Source organism: Pleurodeles waltl, chromosome 4_1 (genome assembly GCF_031143425.1).
Source record: "Pleurodeles waltl isolate 20211129_DDA chromosome 4_1, aPleWal1.hap1.20221129, whole genome shotgun sequence".
In the NCBI taxonomy this organism is placed as follows: domain Eukaryota; kingdom Metazoa; phylum Chordata; class Amphibia; order Caudata; family Salamandridae; genus Pleurodeles; species Pleurodeles waltl.
The window spans coordinates 332,791,607-332,814,983 of NC_090442.1; positions in this window are offsets into that span (position 1 = coordinate 332,791,607).

The following is a 23,377-nucleotide window of genomic DNA, read 5'->3' on the forward strand; positions in this document are numbered from 1 at the left end:
GCTAACCACTTCAGGAACCAATGTCATAGATCTAGAATAGTCCGGTTTTCAACAGATTCTTGATTTGACTGAGATCTGCACAGCCATGCAGATGGACAGGAAGTTGGTTTCATGCCCTTTGGCAGCGTAAGAAGAGGATCTACCTCGAAAAATGGAAAGCAGAATCTGATGGTTAGAGAGGAGCGCTTTGGCACTGGATCTCAGTGTGCGTGTCGGACTGTAATGGCATAGCTTATTTTCCAAGTATGAAGGGGATTTTCCTGAAAGGGATTTCTGGCCAAGACATCAGGTCTTAAAAATCCTGACAGGCAACAAGTGTAAGGACCTTAAAATAGAGGCCAAAGGAGAACACGCTCCGACAGTTGCCAGTAGGTAGATATAGTTAGAACCTAGTTTCAATAGAAAAAACATTTTTTGACTTGCCTATATCTTCGGCACCGTTTGACGAATCTTCTCAAAATGTTCCAAAACACGTGCCAAGTTGGGTCTTGTTGTGCATGGAAAGTTTCAGGATGATCTGTCAAGTAGGGGCTGAGAAAATGGGGGGTGTAAAAAAAATGTGTTTCCCATGTCAATTCGGACAGATGCTTGCAGCCCGGAATGCTAAAAGGAATTTCACCAAATTTGGTAAAAAAGGTAGCTTTTGGTCTGCAGATAACTCTTTTTTAATTTGGTATACATCTGTTCAGTAGTTTTTGAGATATTTAAGGGAAAATACATTTGTATATCTAGGGCCATAGATCCAGGAAGTTCTCCTGCTGAGATCTGATTGGCTGCCAACACTTCAACCAGGAAGTGCTTTCCCACGCTGGTTGTTCTTTCAGCCCCTGGAGGTGCCAGATCTTCAGGGTATCCTTAAATGTAAGAAATGGATAGGGGGCCACATGTGGCCACTCTCCCCAAGGTCAGTTTGAGCCCCGGTGACCCATAACCACCGTGGGGCTTTATACAGTACAATACTAGTAGGGGTCTGTGTGCCCCCCTTCCTAGGCTTTTAAATGCCCCAGGGACCACCACCTCCCTGGGGCTTGCCAAGTCAATAAGAGTGGAGCCGCACAGGCTTTAAAAATTGCCCTGGGGATCACCACCTCCTTGGTGCACAGTATGAGTATAAAGCAGGAGGGGACTGTGAGACCCCGTAACCCGGGCCATATTTGGCCATGGGGACCACTACCTTCCTAGGGCTGACCCTATGCAAAACAAAGGAGGAGGCATGCATTAAGGGCACTGGGGATCACCACCCTCCAGGGCCAACTCCCTATGTCCAAAGGTGTCCATCCTCGAGACATAATATTTTGCTGTTGTGTGGCAGGAGTTATCACAACAAACTATAAGCCTGCTTCTAGTGGGCAGGAGCAGGAAACCTTCTTCCACTCACTGGTAGTTTACTTTTCATCTGTTTAAAACCAGATGACAGGATTGCTCCTGCATGCAGGGAGCAGCATTTTTTGTGTGGCATGGGGTTTGATGCCTTCGGGGTATTAACTGCAGGGTCTGGCCAACGCTCTCTGTGCACGGCCAAATGACGAGGCTGGCGAGGTTTGGATTAACGTAAGGTAATTTAATAGTACTTGTTAGAAAAGGGGTCTTTAGTTGGCAGAGGTATACACTCTTGTCCAAGTAGGGACCACAATCCTAGTCAGGGTAAGCCACAACACAATCTAAATTATCCTGTGCCCACCCTCTGGTAGGTTGGCACTGAGCAGTCAGGATGAACTTAGATGGCAATTTGTAAAGTATTTGTGCAATAAATCATACTGTAACACAGTAAAAATGCCACAAACATACACCACAAAGGTTTAAAAAAATAGATAATATTTATCTGAATAAAATAAGGTCTATTCGACAATAAGCAAAAGTTGAAATATCACTTCCAAAAGGTTTAAAAGAGTCTCAATTCTTAGAAATCAATAGATGTTTCTTTGTAACACACAGTGCCTGGGATGCGTCAAAAATAATGCCGCACGGAGACTGCAGAAGAAGAGGTGCATGCAAAAATAAGGTATTGCGTCAGATTTTCCAGCACGGCACAGACAATGCATGACATTTTCCATCGCAAGGCAGTTGCTACATCAAATTTTCTGTCGGGAAGTTGGTTCTACATCGTTCTGGCTGGTGGTGCAGTAATTTCCCAGCCACAATGCAGGCTTTGCATCAATTTCTATGGGCGGTGTCGTTTTTTGACATGCAAGGATTTCCTTGAAGCAGTGAAGTTTTTGTTTGCCCTGAGACTTCATAACCAGGAGGCAAGCTCAATCCAAGCCCTTTGAGAGCAATTCAGGAGGAAGGCAAAGTCCTTACAGCAGAGTTAAAGACCAGCAGGGCAGCAGTCCTTCTCAGCAAAGCAGTCCAGATGAGTCCTTTGGCCAGCCAGGCAGTTCCTCTGACAGAGTGCAGGTGCAGGTCCAGAAGTGTCTGATTTGGTGGGGTCAGAGAACCAGTTTACATACCCCAAAATGCCTTTGAAGTGGGGGAGACGTCAAAGAGTGGTTCTGAAGTGCACAAGTTTCTCTTTCAGCCCAGTCCTGTCTTCCAGGATCTCTGTTGGGGGTTATCAGTCCTTTGTGTGAGGGCAGGCCACTGGCCTTTGAAATATAAAAGAGAGACCCTCCATCCTTCCTGCCCAGGGAGACCCATTAAGTATGCAGATAAATGCAGATGTGACTGAGTGTCCTGTGTTTATGGCTGTCTGGGCAGAATGCACAAGGGGAGCTGTCAACCACCACAGACTAGATGTGGATTGGAGACAGGCTGTAAGGCACAGATGACAGTAAGTGCAGAGAAATGTCTACTTTCTGAAAACTTTACCAGTAAGCAGGATTTACTGTTAACATTCTGGCAATACTAAACATGACAGGGCTACTCCTTCCAGATCAGAACCTGACACTCGAAAGTATATGAGGGCAGTTCTAATACTTGTCTATAAAAGAAGCAGGCCTCACAGTAGTGGAAAAACAAGTCTTTGGGTTTTTCACTACCAGGACAAGTAAAACACATAAGTACATGTCCTACCTTTTACCTTTATAGCACCCTGCCATATGGGTTACCTCTGGTCTACCTTAGGCTTATATGTAGAAAAAGGGGAGTTTAAGGCTTGGCAAGTAATTTTAAATGCCAAGTCACAGTGGCAGTGAAACTGCACACACAGGCCTAGCAATGGCAAGCCTGAGACATTGTTAAGGGGCTACATATGTGGGTGGCACAATCAGTGCTGCAGGCCCACTAGTAGCATTTAATTTACAGGTCCTGGGCACATTTACTGCACCTTTCTAGGAACCTACAAGCCAATTAAATATGCCAATTTGATATGAGCCAATATTACCATGGTCTTTAGCACTGGTTCGCAGTGGTAAGGTGTCCAGAGTTCTAAAGCCAGCAAACATGAGGTCAAACAAGAAGAGGAGGAGGCAAAACGTTTTGGGTGACCCTTCAGAGAAGCCATTTTCCAACAGTACTTAACGTTAATAAAAAACCTTAGCGATTCACTGAAAAAAGTTTAGAAAGTAAACGTTACAGGGACATTATAGTTAGGAAATAGAATTTAAAAAACCTTAGAAATTCACTGTACAAAACAAAGGTGAGAGGAACGTTTTAGTTTCAATTTACACAACACAAAACCATAGAAGTTCAGCTGTTATAGTTAGAGGTATTTCAAGTAACTATAACTCGTGCCCCAAGGTAACTATAACTTGTGCCCTCACAAATATTACATAATTGATGACATCTATATCATCATTGTTATTATCACTGCAACATTTGCAATAAAATTATTGATGAGAAAACTGTGCATAGTGCGGGTGCGAGTTATAATTACCTTATGGCCCGAGTTATAGTTTCTTGAGATAAGTAATTTCTATGGTTGTGTGTATGGAAAATCTCATCCTAAGTATAACATCCCTGTAACCTGTGGTTTACATGTATTTATGAACATATAGCCGACATTTGGCTGGGACAGTGTGTGTTTGTTGTTCTTTGGCATCATTTTATTACTATATATATTTTTTAGTGACTTTTTGGAAATGTATTCAGATTTGCCTTTTTGAATTCTTTTTCAATAAATGGAGCCGACGATTCTTCATACAAATTAATTTTGAACTGTTTTTCATTATCTACTTTCCACGATCTCCTTGATATTGTGCAGCCATTTGGTGTTGACACACTATGCACCGCTTTTTGAAATTTATATATATATATATATAGATATATATATATATATATATAAAAACCACAGTTTACACAGATGTTATAGTTAGGATATACATATATATATATATTATATATATATATATATATATATATATATATATATGTATATATATATATATAATATATATAATATATATATATATATGTATGCCAAACACACTATCTGCATACAAGAGATACCCCTCAACCCAATTGTTGTTTTTTTGGATTCCATGTTTATTTTGGCTTCTCCCCCAATCGGTTTCCGCCCAGCCAAGCCTTGATCATGGGTGAAACTGTTGTATGAAGATACTGTTTTCGGCAGTTATGTTTATTACTGAAGAGAAGCACCTTTGAATTTTCAGTGTTTGTGTATAAATATATATATATATATATATATATATATATATATATATATACATATTTATACACATACATATACTATGTATATATTTGCTTCAATGCTGTCAAATGGTGGTGTGCACTGTAGCTGGTGCATAGGTTGGAGGTAGACCAACCAACCTCAATCAAATGGCAGCCAAAGAAAGAATTAGCACAGTAGTCTGTGAGCCGATGTTCAGTCTTATGCATTTTGACCTTTGTGGTCTTTTTCACTGTGAAAAAGACTGGGAAGGTTGAAACGCGTCATTGCAGTTGTGGCGGTAGCCAGTAGGTAGTTACAGTTAGGACCATGTTTCCATAAAAAAGAGTTTTTTGACGTGTGTATATCTTTGGCGCCATTTGACGGTTCTTCCCGAAATTTCCCAGAAAAAGTGTGCAGGTGATTTTTGTTGTGCATGGGAAGTTTCAGGATGATCCGTCAAGTTGGGGCTGAGAAAAAGGGGGTCTTAAAAAACATGCATTTCCCATGTTAATTCCGATTGGAGTTTTGAACACAACTGCAGCGGGAACTGCTGAACGCAATATTTGACAGAAAGGTAGGTTTAGGTACTCAGATTATGCTTTTTGGTATTTGGTGTGACTCTTTTCAGCAGGTTTTGAAAAATGAAAGGGGAAATAAATTTGTATATCCAAGGCTGCGGATCTGTTACGAGGTTTTTTACGAGGTTTTCACGGTGAACGTGGCATATTTGCGAATGCGTGCACCAACAAGAATGCTGTGATTAGCTGCCTGCTTCCAAAAAGTAGCCACCACCATTTTAGGTCCTTGGTGCTGAAAAATAAAAGGAAAAGATGACCTTATAATATTTTTTTCATGACAAACGATGTTGGCGAATACCCCGCAATGCTCAGCGGGGCCCCCTGTGCAACGTTGCGACAAATTCACAAATAATGGTGAATTCTTTTTAAAAAATCACAGACTCATTCATACACTAATTTAGTCACTTATAGATGCACTCAGAGATTCATGTGTCCACTAACACCCAGTCAGACACTCATGCACCCACTCACAGACCCACTCAGACACTGACACACCCACTCACAGACCCACTCAGACCCTAACGCACCCACTCACTGACCTAATCAGACACTGATGCGCCAACTCACAGACCCACTCCCTCATGCACCCACTCACAGTCTCACTCAAACACTGATGCACCCACTCAGAGACCCACTCAGAGCCTTGCGCACCCACCAACAGACCCACTCAGGCACTGATGCACTCACTCACAGACCCACTTAGACCCTCATGCACCCACTCACAGACCCACTCAGACCATCATGCCCCACCTCATACAGACCCACTAATACCACTATATACCAACTCACAGACCCACTCATACACTGATTTATCCACTCACAGACCCAATCATACCCTCACGCACCAACTGACAAACCCACTCAGACCCTCACGCACTCACTTACAGACCCACTCAGGCCCTCACACATCCATTCACAGACTCACTCAGACCCTGACGCACCCACTCAAAGACCCACTCAGACCCTAACGCACCCACTTACAGACTCACTCAGACCCTTACACACCCACTCACAGACCAATTCAGACACTAATGCACCCACTCACAGATGTACTCAGACACTGACACACCCACTCACATACCCACTCAGACACACAGTCATTCACAGACCCACTTAGACCCTCATGCACCCACTAACAGACCGGAATAGACACTCACACAAACACACTTCCACCCACTCTCACGCCCAGAGACTCAAGAAAAGTTACTGTCATCAAAAAACAAAACTCTCACAGCGGCTACGAACACACTCACTTGGCAGACAAACAAACTGGAGATTCAAATGGATATAATACAAACAATAGCCTTAGCCATTTCAAAAATGTCATCTAAGCTTGAAAAAGGATTTATAAACAGCTTGTGCCATAGTACAGACATTGTTGAAAAAATAAGTAACTCTGCCAGAAATGCTGACAACAATCAAAGGGGACCTAAGGAATTTTAAACAGGCATGTGTCAACAAAATAGAGAATGTAAGCCCAGATACAAAAGAGACTAATGATAGAGGGGGTCATCTACCAGACACTGGTAGGCGCAAGGGAAAAGGATCTGGGAATAAAGCACCCAATTCTAGAAACATCACACAAGAGTTCCTCACTTATAAAGACAGGCAGTGATATTACTATCCAACGAGTTACGAGCCAGGAGGGCCAGAACTCCTGTACACACGACAAAACCAAATCACTGACAAGGGGCGTGAAAAAAAGGTTGTGGAAAAAAGCAGAAGATGCAAAAAAGGACCCAAGTTACAAGGAGTTGGGGACAGCACCCCCACGCATCATAAAGGGTGGCAGAGGAGACAACCCCAAAGAAGGAAGGACCGGGACATAGAAATCTATATCCACGATTTGATGGAAGCTGGAAGCTCAAAACCCCAGGATCCTCAACTACATCTACAGGACACCACCGTAGGGGACAGCACCTTGTAGGGACAACCCCAGGTGGACCACAGACTCTGCCATCCGGGTCGATGCTGAGGGGAGACACCTGCACCAAGAACATCTAGACAAGCAGGAAGAGCCCATCAGATCAAGTCAACAAACAATAGTGAAAAATCAAAACACATGATATAGGGACAAACCCCTCCCCAGCATCAAGCAACGGAGAATACCCAGCAAGAACCTGCACAACCACCTTTAGCCAATAAGGTGGTAATAGACCAAGTTAAAGAATGCAGGTCAGAGAAAGATAGATTTTTACAACAATTTAGGTAAAGGGGAAGGCACAATAATCTTAATAGGGCAAACTTATTTAAGCTTTTTCAACATATTTTGACACTATCAAAAATAACAAGTGAGGAGCTGATTAGCATTCATTTTGAAGAGCTAGATAAGCATAATAGTCAGGAAAACACCACCGTCACATGGAAAACTGCTAACCTCACAGAAATGGTATTGCCGAAAAAAGGAAGCTTTGAAGACTGGGGCATACTGGTGGAAGAGCTAAAGGTGGAAACATATTTCCATGTGCTGGCCCCGGTTAAAAAACCTTCCCAAAAAACTAAACAATAGCAGGGTGACAGCAAAAGGCTTGCTGAGAGGGTCCTCTAGACCTCAATCAACAACGAGCTTTGAGAATCTGAACATATTATACGGACCTTATATAGCGCCAATCCAGAGAAGAATAGTACTGCCCAATTCAAAGTAAGAAACTGAACAAGAGGGACAGCACTACCCAAAGTTTATCAGGGGGGCAGAGATAATAGCTATTCCTACCTCCAGGGATGCACACCTAGGGTCACAGAGCATCACAAACCATGCAGCAGAAGGGGGTCAGACAATCATTAAATGTACACAGCCCTGTATCAAATCGATCTCTTTGAATGTCGTTGGCATTCAGAGTGTTAGACTGTGAATCTGCTAAGAAACAGCTGCTTGAGGGGGACATCATCTGTCTACAAGAAACTTGGGCAGTAAATGCTACACACATTGAAGGCTTTGCATGCTTCCACAAACTAGCAAGCAAAAAAATTAAGTTTTATGGTAGGTCATTAGGCGGCATCTCCATATATATAAAAGAATCAATGGTCCTACTGCCAAAGAAATTAAGGTAGATTTGGACATGTTGCATGGGTTCACAGTTGAAAGCAATCGGGGCAAAGAAGGAAAAAGTACACTGCTAATAATTAATGTGTACAGTTTCAAAAAGCTTGAGACTACCAGAACTGTGATTTCTGCTGTAGAGGATATTCTTTGTGCACATCCATACATAGCTACAGTGATCAGCAGGGACTTTAATCTCCATCCTTTAGGGGCAGATCTGAGTGGAATCAAGGGTCATACGTTGGGAGAAAGAACTTTCAAGAGCTTTTTACAAGCCTGCCAACTTACATCTGCTGAGGCTCTTGCAAAGAAACAACTGAATATGAATGGCATCTTTTCATTCAACAACTGCACAACAATTGATTACATCTTTCTTCCTAACAACCTCAAACCACATATGCTACATTTTTCAATGACTCAGTATGGAATAAGTGATCATGCATCTCTCCCAGTGGAGCGAAGGCTACCTAGTGAATAGGGTGAACAAACTGGATGCATCAGTCATACAAGAGGAGTCGAGGAGCATACACTAGTGCGAAGGACTAGATAGAATGAAGACCATGCTGCAAGGTTAGCTGTGAGGAAGAAGGTACACGAACGCAGAGACAATTCCACAAGCAAATTGAGATGAGATAAAAAGATCCACCAAAAAACGGGCACTCTTGATTCAGGTCAAAGTTGGAGGAAACTCCACTTGGACTACAAACTTCTTATTTGGAAACTAAAACTAGAAGTACATTGAGGAGAAATGAATCCAAGTTTACAAACTATCTAAAAGCCATAAACATAAGAAGATCTTGAAATACTTTACCAGTCTAGAAAACAATAAAATTGACAGATGTAATTCCATGGCTAACTCATATAGCAAATATTTATGCAGAAAACCACGTGACGACCCAACAAGTTATTAAGAATGATTCTCCAGGCGATGGAGCAGATAGTGCTTAAATACCTTTGACAAATGATGGGGCTATTGAGCCGAAATCACCCAGGGTACTGAAAATAATTAAAAAAAGATAAGAAGGGATGGGGCACCCGGGCCCAATGGTCTCCTGGGCAGAATATTTAAGGACGCTGAGGCCTATTAGGGAAAAGTTCTAACCACCCTATTTACAGAATGTAGGCATCAAGCAGATGCCCCTGACTCATTGCGAAGCTCTCTGGTGCAACAAATATTCAAAAAGGGCGACAACACGGATCCAAAAAAATATACAATTATTGCCCTGTTGAATATAGAAGGGAATACGTATGCCAGCACCTTGTTAGCAGAATTAACATGATGGATTGAGGAAAAGAGATACTCCCCTTCTACCAAACTGCCTTTCGCAAAGGTGGCTCAACAATCGTTCATATAGTTGCATTAGCCTATATAGCCCAGCAAGCAAACACAAATCCAAGGAGGCAGTGTTTGCCTGTTTCGTGGATTACTCTGCAGCATTTGATAGGGTACCACACAATAAACTGTGGAACAAGTTAAGAAAATGGAACATCCCCGGCTCCCTCCTGAAGGCTATCATTTTTAATGCAATACAACCTGTATAGGGATTAAACTGGCTGGGAAAACGATCTTAAGGAAATGTTACACAGACCGGGGTTGAAAACAGGGCTGTGTTCTAGCCCCAAAACATTTCAATTGAAACATGTCTGGTTTGGGCAATACACTTCGAAATTCAAACCTAGCATTCTGAAAATTGTGGCAAACAAAGTGCGACTATTACTGTACGTGTATGACTTGGTCATATTGGATCACACCAAAATAGGACTACAAAGGAGGTTGGACGCTCTCAACACTTACAATGAAATCGATGAGCTGGCTGCCAACCCAAACAAGACCAAAATGGTGTTTTTTGGTCATTACATAAAAAAACGTTACTTAGATGGAGATTCGGTGCCCAGACCATTGCCACAGTAAGAACGTATAATTATCTCGGGCATGGCTCAGTCACACTAGGAAGGCCACTATACACCAAAAAAGAATAAAGTCTAAGGTTCAATCAACTATTTATGCTGTGCCGCCCGACAACGGTGCAAATTAGGAGAATAATAAAAACGAAAATATTGGCAATAGAATGCACAATAAGCGTTCCCAGATCAAATAGAAGTGTTGCTGGAAAAATCCCAGTGCCAGGCAATCAAAAGCATTTTTTAGCTACCCAAATGCACACGTAATAGTATAATATGCCTAGAGTTTGGCCTTGCCAAGCAAAATTACAAATGTTTGGGAACGCACGCGAAATACTTTTACCGGGTCCACAAGGCACCAGCAGGATGTCTAAAAGACGTCTTTAAAGCAATCCATGAAGGAGCAGCTAACCCCTGGAAAAGCTATATGCAAAAGGCTGTGGGGGTGCTCGGCCTGGCAACAGAAAACTGGTTCAAGGAAGGTACGAGCTTTGCTGCCATAAAGAAGGCCATTATAAACAAATCCATCAGTTATCGTGGGATCCAGATATAATTAATTATGCAGCCCATAGAGGGCATCGAGGCTTAAATACTTCTTACGAGGCAAATAGAATACAGTCATATCTGAACTAAGCATTGGGAAGGAAAATGCCTAAAAGACAAAACCAAAGGCAAGGCTGGTTTCCCTGCCAATTAAAGATGGAAATCCGTAGATCACATAGCCCAATGTTGACCATGCAAGTACAGAGAGGAGTCCCTGCTGCACATGGTTTATTGATGCCCAGCTTTGCTACAACCACGTCGCAAGCTGCTAAAACCTTTGCTCCGGTCAAAAGGGATACCACCATGTGCAGACGCAGTATCAGCATTTTTCTCCAACACCTCATCAGAGCAAGGCAAATTTGGGAAATATAAAGCTGAGGCGCCGTCCCGGTTGAGTGAAGTGAAAGGACCTTAAGGTGCAACTGCGGCAAGTAAGACCAGATGGCAAGTGACCAAATATGAGGCCTAACTGGCCTGGGTGCTGCAGAAGCCCTTAGGCGCCAAGTATAAGCACTTTAAATTGGCCGAGGTTTAAAAAGCACATTGGAACTTTGGAGGCCTGGTTTTAAGTTAGAAATTAACCTTTTTGTTAACATTTAAAATAATTACTCTATGAGAAAACGAAGACATGAAATGGGGAATGTACTATCAACTGCTGTTATTTCTTTTTTAGCCGCTTCTCTAAGAAAAGGGTTAACTGTGAATAAGCAATTACCTTCAGGTCTTACAACCTTTATTAATTTATTCTCTTAAACCTATGTATTTTCTTACTTTTAATTTCTTCTTTAAATGCTTTTTGTACCCTGTTTTTATTTGTGAAATATATGATTTTATTATTTTGGAATATTGTAAGGATTTTAAGTAATCGCACAAAAAACATTTAATTAATTCATTCATTCATTCGCCCAGTGACTCCTCTCACAACTACTCTCAAACCCAGACACTGTCACACCCACTTCCACACCCACATAGACCCTCTCACACACACTCTCACACCCAGAGACACACTCTTACACCTATCCTCACAGAGAGACAGGACCTGTGGCCAACCCCCACAGCGTGGTTGGATTAACATACAGTAATTAAAATTACCATAGAATATATATATATATATATATATATATATATATATATATATATATATATATATATATATATATGTATCTATTTATATATAGATATATATATATATAGTCACTGAAAAAAACGGTTAGTGTTCTTTCAAGTAACTATGACTCGCACCCTAAGGTAACTATAACTCGCCCCCTTGCCATGCACAGTTTTCTTATCAATAATGTTATTGCAAATGTTGCAGTGGTATCAAAGATAACATACAAGATCTCACCAATGACATAAAATGTGGAGTAATTAGCTGTGCATGGCGAAGGCACGAGTTATAGTTACCTTAGGGTGTGAGTCAGCTAATTGCAATGTTTCTTTTTGCACGCATATTTGCGAAAATGCATACAAATGTATTTGCCCTTAAGTATCTCCTAAACTACTGAATGGATTTACACCAAATAACAAAAAGCACAATCTGTGTACTAGCACCCCGAAACTTTCGCTGTGGAACAAGAATCACCGGACCACTTTTTTTTAGAAAATCTCGTGAGCATTAATCAAAACAGTGCCAAAGATATAGGCAAACCAAAATCGCTTTTTCTAGTGGTGACTGCTACGAGGTAATATTATATATATGTATATATATGTATGTCTATATATATATAAATGATTTTCACTTAACTGCTATATGCTTATATTTTTGTTGTAAACGTATGCATGGTGAAGGATTATGTGTGGTAAAAAAGTTGTGTGGTAACTGATGCGTAGTAAAAACATGCATGGTGATGGCATGCGGGGTTCCATTATACAGCCAATTATATCTTTGATGCTGGAGCTGTGATGCTTGAGATGTGATTCTGAGAAGAAATCTATATTGAATAACGGCTTGACAAATAGTGCTTTATCCAATGTGACTGATCCCAAGACCCTTACCAGCTACCAAGGCAAAAAACATAGGTTTCTGGTTGGACTGTTGGCACTAAGTGAAACTGAACACTTGTAGAATATGTCAAAAATTGGTAAAACATACTTGCCCAAATATCCACTGTGGAAGACCCCACTGCCATGTTGATATGTCAAGTGACACTATTCAACAAAATTTAGGAAAATAATCTGTAAAGAGGATTTAAAGAATTGAAAGGAGCATCATTGAGTACTTTCTGTTACTTTCTGGAGAAACTTTTAAGATTCTCCAGAAATCTTAAAAGAGGGCTGAGAAAAAGGGGTGTCCTAAAACCCTTGTTCTCCATTCTAAGTCAATGGGGATTTTGCAATCTTTAGACACAGCTACAGCTCCAACCGCTAAACCGAAAGGCTCTGTTTGTAATTTTGTGTACATCTGTTCAGTTGTTTGGGAGTTATTAAGGAAAGAACAATATAGATATCTAGGGACCTGGATTCAAGGAAAAAGCAAGGCCCTGATTGGCTGGCCACAACCTAAAAGGAAAGTTTCCGCTGCCATTTTGTTTCTTGGTTGGGCCCCTGGGGAGAAAACATAAGTAAAAACACATACAGGGTCAGGATAGAGGTATGCTGTGTCAGAGTCACCAGATCCTCGGGGTCTGTGCACGTTCCCAACACTTCCACCACAAGACAGCTCCAATACTCTGATTAGATTTATCACAGAGTCTAAGAGAGTCCAAGTGGGGAAAAGGGGATTAGGACGGGAACAGCTGGGAAGGAGACCTGTAGGAAGCAAAAGGTTAAAACACAACATCAAAATTCCATCTCATGAATTCAGTACCATGCTACAACTCTAAGCTTCGTCTTTTCCAAAAAACATGAACAACCCTAGAATAGTCCTAAAACTGACTAGGCTTTAGATGACCGAATACCTGAGGAGGAAACAGGAAAAGTTAAATAGGACTTTCAGATTTGAGTACTTTCTTTAGCATGAGAATCAGGAAACACTCTGAGCAATTTCTAAACAACCATATGAATCTCCTTTTAAGAATACATATCAGGAACACACAGTATTACATCTAGAATTCTGGTATTGTTGTGTTCATCTCAGAAAAAACATTGGGAAGTGAATTGCGCACATTGCAGATTTTTATATGAGTATTAAACACCATAAAGGATTGTGCACCATGAAATCACACAACGTAAATTCAAGGAGTAAATCACGCAACGTGTCAACTTGAAATGCTACCAAGAAAATGTCTTAGAATAGTAGCGCACAGTAATTTACATTATTTATACACGAGGAAAGAATTGTGCGTCTTGCCGATTCAAATGCCACCATACAAATATCAAGAAATGGTAGCGCACAATGAACAACATGAAAAGCACTCAGGGAAAGAATCGCGCGTCTTGTCGATTCAAATGCCACCATGCAAATGCCAAGAAATGGTAGCGCACAATGAATAACATGAAAAAACACACAAGGAAAGAATCGCGCGTGTTGCCGATTCGAATGCCACCATGTAAATGCCAGAAAATGGTAGCGCACAATGAACAACAAAGTTAAATGCTCATGAAACGAGTTGCACGTCTTGCCAACTCGTAAAACATCATGTAAATGTCAAGAAATATCAGCGCGCAATGAACAACCATGTAATAACGAAGTCAAATCTTTATGGAATAAATTGCGCGTCCTCCCTATTTGCAAACCACCATACAAATGTCAAAAAATGGCAGCGCACAAGTAATCTGTTATTCATTTAAGAATTAAAATCAAGAATACGAAAATTCTCAATTACGGTGTTGGGAAATGTCCAAACACCGTCTTACCGCCTGGAAACAGTGATCACCAATGAGAGATGAGCGCAGAAGACTGGAAAATCCAAATAGGCCACCGGGACAGGAGCTCAGGAAGAAGCTGCTGCTCTGCACCGGGACCTCTGAATAGTGAGCACTGGGATTTGGGCTGACTCTCTTTTATAGAGTCTTGGCCCGCCTAGAACCACGCCCAGGCATGTTGCAGGGAAAGTCTCTCAAAGGCCCTGGAAAGGGACCACACCCTGCCACACCCTAACTCACTCTTAATGTCTGCAGCAATACATTGCAAATGTACATTATTTATAAGCACCTTAAAAATTAATCTTTTGGATGGAATTCTGCAATGCAAAAGGTTAAACAATAACATATCATCACAATGCATAAATTACATTATCTTGCGAGTGTTGGGCTTTTGCATTCTAGATGCCCGTAGAGCGCGCACTGTCCTGGTGTTGACATGCTGATCCCATAGGACACATGAAGAGGTCTCTAAGGGGCACCTCGTGGGCAAAAAAATGCCCTTTTTTTTCTTTGACCGATCCAGGGATCCACTGCGGCACACAGCGTGACCCATAAATAAATGTGCTATGGATCCATGGATCTGAAGCCCAATGGAAAAAATCCCTCCCTTGAATAATACTATACAAAGAAAATCATGATACACTGTTCCAAAGAGAAATAACAGGAGAAAGAACACAGGGGAGTCCTAATTTTAGGAGCAAAAGTCCTCACACACCCAACTGGGTGTCATGCTTCATCATCGGATATGCTCCTCATCAGACCAGCACTGCAATGTCTGACGGGCACCTCCCGTAGGGGGGCTCTTTGCCGGAGATCTTTTCTTGATGACGCCAAGACCCCAAGAGTGAGTTTGGAAGAATAGAAAAAAAGAGAGACACAAAAGAAACTAAAATTGGCGCAAGACCCAAACCTCAGGGTAACGATTTTAATAATTCCCCGGTGGGTAGTGGCCAAGATTAAAAAATAACAAGGAGAGTCATGCAGCACTGGTTATGCAAAGTTCAGACCATGCTTTTAAACATTCAAGAAAATGCAGTTTCTGTCCTAGAAGTTTATTCTTATGTTAATTATTAATATTTATGATTCTTTTTATTCTACTTTTCTATGGAGGCCTTATTACTACCAATCAGCTTGCAATCTTTTAGTATAAATTCTTTCCACTCCCACCGCATCCTCTTTTAGCTGTGTCTCACAGACATCCTTGCCCGTTGCATGTGGGGGAGCAACTGCGGCTTTCATCAGTAAACTGATGTGAGATCACTCCTGGGTGACACTGGCAATTCCTCTAAAGGTATGATGCCGCCTCAGACTGATCATGCTGTAGCAGGATTGGAGATTTTCAGGAGCTTTCATGGTTTAGCTTTGATGTACAATGTAAACTGGATCGGCTGACCTGGAGAAGCTCTGTGCTGTTTGAAGCGATGGAGAGCTCTGATTGCTGTCCTTTCAGAAGAACAAGTGGTGCTTATCGGGACAGATGATATAACAGCAAAGTCATTCCTAATGAGACTGGAGGGTATGAGATTAGCTTCTTTGCCCACGATATTGGATGAAATATTTACTTGGGCAGAGCAAATGGTATTGCAAACCTCAACCATCACATTGAGGGAGTGTCAAATAAAATAGCAGACAGATTGAACAGGGTGATCCATTCTTATCAGGAATTCTGCATGACCCTTGTTTTGTCATGGATTTGCCAGACATGGGGGGGATTAAAAATAGATCTTTTTGCTTCCCCTCAGAACTTTCTTCCTAAACCTTTTTATTTGAGGATGAGGGTGATGGGGACATGGGGAGTGGATGCTATTTTCTGTGTTTGGCACCAGGGTCTCCTTCATGTCTTTCACTGCTATGCCTTGATTGTTAGGTTTTTGATCAGCGGTGGAAAACAGACAGCCTCAGTGATTCTGATTGCTCTGGCATAGCCCTGCTCGTGTTAGTATGCTCTGATTTCAATGAGGGTTTGTCAAGAGGTTCTATTTGCTCACCTCCACTAGAGGTTCTCCTCTCCGTTTCAACACTTGAGAAAGACTCAGGCTACCAGCATGATGATTAAAAGGGAAGGGCTAAAAATGAATGATCTTTCTGATTGTTCAGATGGTTTGGCAACCTAAGATCTCACATTAGCCCTGGCTATCCTTCTTCGATTTGCTTGTCTTTCTGACCTTAAAGATCCTCAATTTGAAACAGTAAATAAAATAATTTTGCCATTCTTTCGCTGGAAGTCAGAAAGGTTCTGTTTCTAAACCATGAAAGACACTATGATTCTCCCTCTGTCAAATGAAACATTTACAATGTTATAACATCATTAGGTATATATATATATATATATATCAAAACACTTAGCTCTTACATTAAGGACTCTGGAGATCTTTTGAAAATATTATTAGATTTAGATTGGCATGATAGTTATCTCCTGGTGACAATTGATGTGATCTCACTTTATACTTCCATCAATCATACAATTGGTTTAAATGCCTGTGAATATTTTTTGAATCAGCGTAATATCTCAGAATTGGAACATTAAAAAATTGTACTTGATGTGATCGAGATGTGTTTAAAGAATAATATTTTTATATTCAACCATGAGATATACCATCAATTATGCGGTACAGCCATGGGCATCTCCTTTTCTCCGAATTATGCCAACCTAGTGATGGGTTGGTGGGAAAGGGAGATAGCATGGAACAAACAAAATGAGGAATTTGCTGAGAAAGCATTACTATGGGTTCGTTTCATAGATGACCTTTTTATAATTTGGAATGGATCAAAAGATGAATTTATGCAGTATTTCAATATTCTGAATAATAATGAAGTTGGTCTAAAATTCACTTGTGAAACTAGCAAAACATCTATACATTTTTTAGACATTACTATCTATGTTGAGAATAACAAAATTGAAACTACGGTGTACCGGAAGGAGACCGCTTGTAATAGTGTGCTACATGGCAAAAGCTTTCATCCCAAACATTTGATAAATAGTATCCCCTTTGGGGAATTTATTAGAATGAAGAGAAATTGTTCTCATGATAGAGATTTATTAACAAAATTGGATGAAACATATGAGAGATTTAAAACTCGAGGATACAATGAGAAGATCCTTAAGAGTAATATGAGTATTATTCAATCTAAAAAACGTGAGGAATTTTTGTTTAACAAAAGAGAAGGAGAATCTGAAGAAAGAGTGCGAATGATTATGCAATACACCAAGGAAAGCACATCAATGAAAAATATTCTGTGCAAACATTGGGGAATAATAGGCAAAGTTTCGGACTTGGGACCCATAATAGGTTCGAAACCCTTGTTCTCATATAGAAAGGCACCCAGTATTAAGGATATATTGGTTAGGAGTCATTTTGTGTTAGAAAAAGATAGTAATTGGCTTGAGGTGGAGAACAAGGGTTTCGTCAAATGTAATTCCTGTAAAGCATGCAAAATAGGGCAATCAATGAAAAAAATCAATTTACCAAATGGGCAGGAATGGTTTATAAAACATAAAATTACATGTGAAACTAAATATGTAATTTATATAATAGAATGTCATTGTGGTCTAAAGTATATAGGTAGTACAATTTGTGCACTTAAAAAAAGAATCCTTGAACATATCAGAGCTATTACTCATAAGGATTATACATATGCGACAGCCAGACATTTACAAACACATACATGGAATGATTGGAGAACACTGAGATATTATGGTATAGATCACATCCCAGATCATGAAAGAGGAGGGGACCGAGTTAGAAAGTTAAGGCAATTAGAATCGAAGTTCATAATTCGAATGAAAACTAAGGCCCCTTCAGGGATGAATAATGATGAGGAACTTTATGTTCATCTATGAGTATATAACTTAAGCAGCTTAAATGAACTGTGACAGTGAAATCTCTGATTGGTTAAACTTCTAAATAATAACTATCCGAAATCATCATTGTGAGCATTGGATACAAATTAAATTTGATTTCTTTTGTTTTTAGAGCAAGTTCTAATTTATATGAAATTAGTTAAACAATAACAAAACATTTTTATAATAGTATTACTAGAATAATTGAGTTAAAATATTAGTATAGAGTTAATGAAGGTAACAGGGGAAATATGAAATTATATACAAATGAAGTAAGTCTGCAAGATATTTAACCTTAAAAATAAAAAATAAAAAATAATAAAAAAATATGGAGATTCAATTATGATTGTGTTTTCACCATGATTAGATTGTTTGCAAAATTACGTAATTCTGAAAATCTGTATTTAATTTATGTAACATTTGTTGAACTACAGCTCCCAGCATGCACTATATGAGTTTAATATATCCCACTATAAAAGGAACTTGCTTTGTGAATTGTTTGTTGAACTTGATAAAGACCATCCGGTCGAAACGCGTTGTTCTGTTCTCTTTTTTTGTTTCAAATAAAATCCAAGAATTATTTTCACCCTGGTGGAGTGCACGGCTAAAATAAAAAAATAAAAAAAAAACTTTTTAATGCAATATTTACTTTTGGGCTGGTTCACCCAGAGCTGTAGCACCGGTACTCGTTGAGCGCGGCGCCTTTCATCGAACCGCGTTTGCTGACTGATATATATATATATATATATATATATATATATATATATATATACACATAGGCCCACATTATGAGAATGGCAGTATAAGCCACCTACTGCCGCAGTGACGGCCCCCAAAAGACCGTCACCGCAGCTGCCATGCGTTCGCCAGATTATGACCACAGCCGGACTTCCGCCACAAGAAGGGTGGAAATCCAGCTTTGGCCATACTGGCCGATGGTGGTAAGGTAGTGCTGCTACCACCAGCAGCGCCACACCAGTAGACCCACACCAGCCATATCATGACACATGATACGGCCTGGCGGTGTTCTCCTGGTGGGCGCTGCTGAAGGTAGCAGCGCCCCGTCCCATTCCCTGCAGGAAGACACCCTGGATGCAGGTAAGTTGGGCTTCCGACAGGGGAGGGGTGTTTTGTGTGTGTGTGTGTGTGTTTGGTTGTGTGCATGAATGTGTGAGTGTGTGCATGAATGCAACTGTGTGTGTAGTGTTGTTTGCGTGGGTGTATGCATGTGTGAGAATGCATGTACAAATGGAAATGTGAATGCGTGTCTGCATGTCAGTGTGAATGTGTGTACGGATGTGTGCGAGAATGAATGGATGCATGAGTGAATGAATGCGTGTATGCCAATGTGAGTGAGTGTGTGCATGTGTGGTGTGTGTCTGCGAGTGTGTTCGTAAATGGGGGGGTGGGAATTGGAAGGGGGAGCGTGGATGGAATGGGAGCGGGGGTGTCTGGGGAGTGTTTGGGGGGGTGAGCCTCCTATTAGTGACGGAAGGAATTCCCTTTTACTGGTAGGGCCTACCGCCATGGTTTTCTTGGCATTGCGAATGCCACGAAAACCTTGGCGGTAGGCAGGCTCAAAATGCCGCTGGAGGTACAATAGCGGCTGCCGGGCTGGAGATTGTTATCTCCGGCCCAGTGGCTGCTACCACCATGGCAGTAGGAATGGTAAATTGGCGGGTTGGCCAACCCACCAATGTTATAATGTGCCGGTATGTACCGCAAGCCTGTTGGGTGTACTACCACCACATTATCACCTACTGCAGGGGTCAAAATGACCCCATAAATCTCTTCAGTCAATCTTCTTACCGTTTTGGTCATCTTCAGTGTCAGAGAATGCTAAAGATGGTAAGGAGTCAGCAACAGTCACTGAGTTTTCAGTCAGTCTTTCTTTCGCCATATTGAGTTGAAGACGATGAAGCACAGGCCTAAAGTGAGAAGAATCTTTGATAGACTTCCAAGGGCAATGAGCAGTAACCATGTGCCCTTTGGTAGACACCACTTGGAAAGGTTTAGCATCATAAGGAATATTAGATTTATTTTTGTGCATCTGTCCAGCGATCACTGTTGGGGTAGCCGCCTACCGGTGACAGGAAAGGAAAATCATGGTGGTAGGCAGGCTCAGAAAGTCACTAGTTTTACTATGCCCACCGCAGGGCTGGAGATAGACATCTCCGGCCCGGTGGCTCATATGGCGGTATGAGTGGAGAAGTGGCAGTTGGCTGCAGCCAACCCGCCAACCTCATAATGTGGCGGTATGTATTGCCAGCCTGTTGGTGGTATTGCCACCACATTACCACTCACCTCCGGAGTCATAATGACCCCTTATAAATCTTATATTGTAAATGTCATGGACCATGAGCAACATAAATTATAAGTGCTGTACATATCATGTACATACTCGTCCTGGTATTTAGAGAACCCAAAGGGCCATAAATCATAGTTGCACTGGCCATACAGTAGTAGAGCATGAGAACAAATGCAGTGTATACCTTATAAGTACATGAACCATCAATCATTCCCGTAAGCACATATGTCACAGTGCGCTTGCTCTTATTATAGGTGTTGCATGGTACTCCAAGATAAGGCACAGGGCAGCTGTGTGCCTACTGTCTGTAATACAGTATTTTCCATAGGTAACCCCCACCTCACTGTCCTAGATGCGACAAGGGTTTTAATGGTGACCAGGACCAACCTTCTAGGTTTCTTCCTGTCACAGCGCAGAGGTAAATGGTCTCCCAAGGTATGTCAAAAAGGAAAAGGGGGTTATACACCCAATAGGCTAGTGCGGGTTGACCATGCTGAGTCCCCCGTTGTTCTTGTGTGAGGCAGTGTGGCTGTCCTGCACTGAGTAGTTAGCAGAGGGGAGTGGAGAGACGTCACCAGGACCTCTGGCGTGTGATCTTCCACTCTTTTACATGCAGGCTGGAAGGCTGGCCCACTCTGGTTTGGCAAAGGGCACACCATCGCACCAACTATGGTAGTGTGGGATGGCCAATCAACTCCCTTGGGTCCCCACTTACTTCAGTACTCCATGTGAGGTAGGGCCCGGCCTCTAAGAAACCTTGGCTCCTCTGGAGCACCTTGGGGCTAACCGTAGCACTGCACTCTATTCCTCTGAACACACAATGACAGTTCCATGTTGATTTCCTCGTCCCTGCCTTGTCCCTTGGTCCTCTGGCGTGCTTTTCCACTACTCTTGCTGCAGAGGGGGCCTTGCTAAGAGGGTTCTAATGGCTGTAGGAAGAACATGAGCAGGGTGATGGTGTTCCTGGCGGCAACGCTCCCCTTCGGTGTGCACGTCACAGTTCCCTCGCCGGGGGGGGGGGTGTCACAACCTCTGTACTGTGGCCACCATGCCACTCTTAACCACGTGAACATGCTAAAAACGCATCACCCTTCTGGCTCACACTGAATCAAGCCAGGGAAATGCGCTCACCAGGCTCTAAGAGGGAAAATAAGCTGGTTTAAAAATAGCAAGAAGCCATAACCAGCACTCTTCATGCAGACAGGCATCCCCAGGGGGCAGGCAGGTTAGCACAGGAGTCCTTAATTGCAGGGTGACAGTCTCACCAGCAGACGAGCAGGCCATCACATAACAAGCAAATCATTCAAATGGCGGTTCCTCTTGACAACACCGCAGTCCTTGCAGAACAGAGTCAGGGAGCATCTGGCAGCATCTGGCAGCAGGGCAACAAACAGAAAAGCAATCCAGTGCATGTTGTCTCTTGTCTGCATAAACTTACATTTTCAGTTTGTTAGTGAAGTCCTGTGTACAAATCATATTTACACTTTTATTTCTCTTGGTGATCCATGGAGGTAACTTGGTTGTCATTGCTCTCCTGAACCGTGAGGTCCCAGGTTTTTCTCCTGTGGTCAAGTGGGGGTGTCAAACAATATGTTTGTAGAGTAGAATCAATTACTGTTTTCAAATTGAGCTTTTCAAGAATTGCACTCTGTATTGCTTTCTTTAGTGTACTCATAAAACGCTTAACAAGTCCATTGGCCTGTGGCCCTAAAGGTGTGTTCTTTTGATGCTTTACATTCAGATGCTCCAGAAATTTTTTAAACTGTTTATTATTGAAGGGTGGACCATTGTTAGACTTTACTTTGGCTGGTATGCCCATTGTCGCAAAGATGCCATCAAGTTTTTCGATTATTCGTTCATGAAACGTGGATTAGGGATCTTCAACAAAAGGAAAACATGAATATTCATCTAAAATCAACATTAAATGATGTCCATTATCAAGTGGACCAAAGAGATCGATGGCTATTCTCTCCCAGGCAAGTTTAGGGAGTTCTGACATGTTCAGAATATGTTGATAACCTTGGTTTACAGGCAATTGCATATGTGACAAGCCTTGAGTTCCTATTCAACACTTTCATCTAAGTATGGAAACCAAACTCAGTCTCGGAGAGCTCTCTTTGTGGCAGCAATACCACAATATTCTTCATGAGCCACTTCAATCACTTTATGTCGCAGACTCTTTGGAATTAGCATTTCTCTGCCCTCATAGTATAATTCCTTCCTGAGATATGGGCAATTCATCTTTGAAATTTTTATATTTTTGATATTCACCATCATTACTGAGAGGCCGAATGTCTTTGCTCTATGACTGATGTGTAATTATGTCCTTTAACTTCAGCAGGTTACTATCATGACTCGTGGCAGTGACTATCTGAGCTAATGATACAGCAGCTGGTGTGCTTGACTTGATAATGAAATTAATGTAGGCCTTTGCCGTCTTGGATGGAGTACCGTGACCTTGTATAGCACTATACAAAAGTAGTCAGCAGGATTTGGATCCTTTCCTGAACAATGCGTAATTGTGTAATTGCACTCTTGTAATCACTAATCCCCATCGGTCAATGCAAGGAGGTATCTTGGCTTTTGAATTGCCAAAGATGGTCAGCAAAGCTTAATGGTCAAACACCAGCATAAATGGCTTTCCATACAGGAACACATGGAAATGTTCACAAGCCCATACTACTGTCAAACTTTCTTTCTCAGGCTGTGAGTAAGCATGTTCCATTTGAGGCAAACGTCTACTAGCATAGACCAAAATATGCCATCTAGCATTTGTGTGTCTACTATGCTGTGCAAGGATAGCACCTAACCG